This window comes from Curcuma longa, chromosome 14 (genome assembly GCF_044706935.1).
Source record: "Curcuma longa cultivar G26 ecotype Majalengka, Jawa Barat chromosome 14, ITB_CL_G26_1.1, whole genome shotgun sequence".
NCBI classification, from domain to species: domain Eukaryota; kingdom Viridiplantae; phylum Streptophyta; class Magnoliopsida; order Zingiberales; family Zingiberaceae; genus Curcuma; species Curcuma longa.
In genome coordinates this window covers 711,133-717,132 of record NC_133874.1, presented here as the reverse complement: position 1 = coordinate 717,132, position 6,000 = coordinate 711,133, and positions in this window count along the sequence as shown.

Below are 6,000 nucleotides of genomic sequence, written 5' to 3'. Positions count from 1 at the left end.
GCAAGAGGATCAATACTTTAAAAAGATTAATGCTTTAAGTGCCTCACTTATTAATACTTTAATTAATGCTTTAAGTACTCCAATAATTAATGCCTCAATTATTAATGCTGCCTCAATTATAATTGCATGCCTCATTTGAGGTTTAATTTCCCTCCTTGAGCAATATTGTTCATTTTACAGAAGGCCTCTCATCTCGGCAGGCTCTCCCTCTCGGTACGGTAATCTATTCTCTCGGTCGAAAAGTTCTCCGCTTAGCACTCGGCACGGTCAGAATAAATAGTTCGGCTCGGCCAGAAAACATCTTGCCGTAAACACTTCTCGTTTTACCTCTCGGCTCGGCTAGACAAACGACTCGGCTCGGCTACAACTAAACCTTTGTCAAACAACAAAACAGACTTACATCTGACTGGGGTCAGACTGCATCAACAGAAATATTGTCTAGGAGGAGAGAAAGAAAGCAGAGAATAGAGAACAAAAACGTTCTCAGAAGAAGCACAAAAGAATGAAAGAATGGCAAAAAGATTGAGTTGTTCTCGTGCAGGCTTCTTTTATAATCTCTGCAACATCAGTCGACTGCTGGCAGGGCCAGTCGACTGATGCCTTCAATCGGCAACAAAATCTCGCATTAAAGCGCATTAAATGCTTGCCTATTTTCTGCAACGTTCAAATAGCAGTCGACTGTCCAAGACCAGTCGACTGGAAACAGTCGACTAATCATAACACCAGTCGACTGACCAGTCGACTCCTGTCTTCCTCTGGCTCGACTGATCTGTCTGTGTGCGTCTGATTTATGAGCAGTCGACTGCTGGCAGGGCCAGTCGACTGGTGAAGCTGAAAAATCCCATTTCAGCTTCTCTTGACCTAGACCTCGGCCTTCAAACACCTCCCACAGCCTCATGTTGTTGGATCGGGTTGGACCGGCTAGAGGGGGGTGAATAGACGGTTTAAGTAAAGTCGCAGAATAGACACTCCTTTAAAAAAAACTTGGTTGCAACTCGGTCGTTGCTTCCAAGGCAATTGACGCTAAAACAAAACTCCTTTAGGCAGAGAAGTCTTTACACTTGTAGAACAGAGACTTAGAGAGAATGACAAAAGTAATTGATGATTTAACTCTACAACTCTAAGTCTATTTATAGCCCAAGAGTAGATCTAGATCGTTGATCGTAGATAAACTTTCTCTTGGTCGTTGATCCGTTGATGCGATCCTAACCGTTGAGCAGAGATAGGCTTGATCGTAGTCGTTGAGTAAATAAAGATAAACTTTATCTTTAATAAAAGATTAGACGTTGGAATAATTCCATGACTTGTCTCTGTTGATCTTCAAGTATCTTATCTTGGGTGCTACGATCACAATGCGAGACTTCCTCAGCCAGAACCTGTCTTTCATAACCATGATCACGAACCTCACGATCTTGCACCACTAGACGCTGGAACAACTCCGTAACTTGTCTCTGTGCATCAAGAATCTCATCTTCGGTGTTACGATCACGGTGTGAGACTTCCTCTACCAGAACTTGCCTGTCACGACCACGATAACAACCTTGATGACGATCCATCGAATCTTGAGAGCTCTGATACCAACTGACGCCGGGTGGGATAGCGATTATCCCAGGGGCACTATTGAATCCGTTGGTTCGACTGTGAACGCCGGAAACAATCTTCTAAAACTTATTAATTCGAAAGAATAACAGGAGATAGAGAAATAAACGACATTGTCGAAGTTATTATTAAACTAAAACTTCTTCTCCTAAACATCAACTCATAACATGTTTATATAGACTCAACTATAAGAAATATTCCTAATAAAAAAGAAAAACTTCTTAACAAATTTGAAAAGAAAGATTCCTAATAAAAAGAAAAATTTCTTAACAAACTCGAAAAGAAAAATTCCTAATAAAAAGAAAAATTTCTTAACTGACTCAATTCTTAAAAATCCTAAACGGATTTAAAAAATCTTAAATTAAAGAAAATAGAACTTTTCAAAACTATTCTAAATACCAAAAACTCTAAAAATAAAAATTATCAAAATTAATAATAAAAATCTTTGGATGCTTCTGCATCACATCCCCTTATTAATCTTTATATTTCTTGATCTCTAAGTAGACTCACTTAATCAAATAAACTCAATATCTCATATTGACTTATTTGAGCATGATCATACATTTTAGTAGTCATACTTAATCAAGGGGCTTATAGTTATCACTTTTGTCATATAGAAGGGATAGATCTCATATCACTCACATCCCTCCGGATAATTTATTGTATATCTAGTGATTGATTTTATGGTCCATCTTGTTATAGGTGACGTTTGTCGATACTAAAGTACACAACTCCTTATGTAGGAAACTATAGTGACTTCAAGCCAAAGGATTATTTATACTAATAGACACTATGAGAATTTTTATGACACTCATATAATGATTTATGAAACATTCTCATGGTGGATCAATTTAGTACATATTCTCTAATATATACACATGTGTCAACTTGATATCTTATATTTATGAGATTAAGTCATCGTTTAACCTATATGCTGTTGGTGCAAGATGCACTAAGATCTTGCCTAGAGTTTCGATGTTTGACAATACACCTAGGTCTGGTCAGTTTTGACCAAGGGGTGATCCAAACAGGACTTGATGTTTGGAAGTGTGGAAGTGAGTAAGAAGATCTAGTCGGTTAGACTAGACAGTGGAAGTCCTAATCTGGAAGATTGGGCAAGGGAAGTCCTGGTGAGAGAAGCTGGGCAAGATAAAGTCCTAGTTGTAGGCTAGGCAAAGGGAAGTCCTGATTTGGAGGATCAGGCGGAAGTCTTGGCAGAGTCAACGTGCACCAGGCAAAGACCTGGACTTGGTCAGGAGGACCAAGTTGCGGAAGGCTGGACTTGGTTAGGAGGATCAAGTTGCAGCGGAGGACTGGACTGATCAGAAGGATCAGTTGCAGTCAAGTAGAAGAGTGGACTGATCAGGAGGATCAGTTGCATTCCAAGTCCTGGGGGGCAACGACAGAGCCGAGCACAAGTCCAACAAGTCTGGGTGACTTGGTTGGCACAAATTCTCCAGAATGGAGTGGGTTAGACTAACCCAGGATTTCGGGAGAAATCCGAAGTTAGACTCACAAGGTAAAGTTAGGTTTGATTCTTTGTATGCATACTTGTCGTTGCAGGAACCATAATGTAGACTGAACTTCAAAAGGTCATAACTTTTGACTCGGAACTCGGAATGAGGCAAACTTGGATGCGTTGCGAAGCTCTTTCAGAGATCTACAAAAAAGGTTTTTTGAGTTTTTTCGGATTCAGGCTGGAGTCAACTCAGAATGCCACTTGAGTCGACTTAGGAAGGAGATAACGACAAGGATCAAGTTTTATCGCTGGAGTCGACCCAGATTGACATCTGAGTCGACTCAGGACCATTATAAAAGGCCGTGAACGTGCAGAAGCAACTCCATTCAAGCCAGAAACCTCCCAAGTCATTCTGTAGTGCTGCGAAACACAAAAGAGGCCAGACGCTTGCAACCGGGGAAGATCCAGGAGGAGTGCGCGGCGCTCAGGACTTCCGGATCGGCAAAAAAGTGTTTGCTTTTAATTTTATCTTAATTGTTCTGTGTATTTTATTTACGGACTGTAAGACGGGTTTCTCCGCCTCCGAACGCCGTTCGGAAAGGAGACCACTAGTGGACGGGCGCCTCCCGAATTAGGCCTTGGACGTACTAACCCTGGGGGGTTAGGAACCAAGTAAATCCTGCGAGTCCTTTTTACTGTGTTTCTAATATTCCACTGCTAGTCTTTGATAGTAAACAAAAGAATTTAAAAAGAAGCCATATATACGCGCTATTCACCCCCCCTCTAGCGCGTATCCTGATCCTACATATGCTAGTCTCAATGTATTAATATTGTCCTTGTATATTAAAGCTTGACTAGAAATAATTAAGAGTAGTGTTATATATATGTATCTATAGTCTCCCACTATCAATTTAACCAATACGTTGTAGACTAGAACCTACTACCCTAGGACATTATTATACTTATTCATCCGACATTGATTTGAAGTAAATATAATAACCATAAACTTTGCTTTTTAGTAATGAAATATGATATAAAAGTTTCTTTGTCAATCATCTCATAATTAGCTCTAGGGTTAACAATAATAATCTCCCACTAGCATTAGTGCTAATCATTGAAATTTTGCAATGTTAGTATCAGTCGATACTCTGCATATCCTCACATCTCCTCTATCGATGATCTCTCGAATGAGATGAAACTGCCGTAGTATTGTTGGTAACTTGGAATTTCGTTCCGTTTAATTCTTGCCAGACAAAAATTTTTCGGAGACGGATCTTTTTCAAGCAACCCTCATATTCGATCAACTATGTGCTTGATCAAAGCATAAGATCATTGGGCTTTTGTGTTGGTATTCAGGATCCATATAAAGAAAATAATAACAACTATGCAGCGGAATGAAGTAGTTGTACCTTTCTTCTTTGTAAATTGTGTAGATGATTGTACATACCCGAAGACCTCTTGATTTTCTATTATATTCCTCTTCTCTTCATAGACGTTGTGTGAGCATCGATCTTCCAAGATGAAATCCACCCAAATCCTTCTTTTCCTCTCTTATATCTGAAGGCAACAAGAGAAGGGAGAAGCTATGGTTGAGCCACCACCTTCTCCTCTTCCTTTCTTCCTTTCTTCTTTTCTTCCTCTCTCCTTCTTCTTTCCAAGCCGCCACCTTCTCCTATCCTCTTCTTCCTTCTTTGGGCGCCGACCCTAGGAAAAATCAAGGAGAAAACTACTAGGTTGGGTGCCGACCCTATGAAGAACCAAGGAAAGCTTTTCCTTTTCTTCCTTTCATGGCCGCCCACCATCTCCTTCTAATTCTTCCTTCTTTGGGCGCTGGCCCTAGGAAGAACCAAGGGAAGGAGAGGCTAGATAGGTGGATGAGGGATTACTTCTTGTAACAACCGCCCTTCTTACCCCAAGGCGATCCGTTACTTATACTTGCTAAAATTTACTATTAATTTAAAATTTCTTGCTATATGATACTTGAGTAAACACATGCTTTCAAATGGGTAATATAAAGTCTAACCATCCTAATATCAATGACCCCAATAAACCTATAGTTAAGTTCTACCACATGTATTAAATGATTCTCGACTATTAAACAAATATCTGCATGGCAATTAAACATACTTTAGCAATTTCTAAACATGGATTTAGAAACCTAGCCAGGGTATCAACTTGGCATTAAAACTAAGCAATGCTAGCATCTGAATTTATCCTAAATAACATGTTGGCATCAATATGGGTAGAGGCACGACCTTGTGAAGTCTGAGACAAGGCCGTGGCTGGGCCGTGGGTATGTGAGGCACGGTCATGCCTGGTAGGCATGACCGTGTTCCACTTTGTTGCTCTTTCTTCTCCATTCTCCATTTCTTCGTGTTTTCTACATAAGAGACTCGCCCATGACAGCGAGCACGGCCAGTGTGAGCCTCTTCTCTCAACTTCTTGCTCCACCATTAATAATGCATCGTTTTAGCTCTAGATAGCATCCTGTCAAGCAAAATATACAAAGAGCAAATCTTCGAGCAAGAGAGTAGAAATATACAATCATAAAAGAATAAGGTGTGACAAAGTAGCATATGCAATGAATTACAAGTAGATGAACGTTAAAATAAGGCTAAAAATCATATATGACCTACGCTCATCACTCGATCCTCCAGATCGCCCAGACTTCACCAACCCTCTAGTCCTCCTGATCGTACCCGATTGGACTTTGGCCATGCTTCCTGGTCCTCCTGACACTGTATAGATTTGCACCTGGTGCACTCGACCTGCTAAGACTTCTACCTAATTCTCCAAATCAGGACTTTCCTTTGCCTAGCCTACAACTAGGACTTTCCCTTGCCTAGCTTTACTCACTAGGGCTTCCCTTGCCCAATCTTATAGATCATGACTTCCACTGCCTAGTCTAATCGACTAGGACTTCTCACTAGTCATTTGGTCTG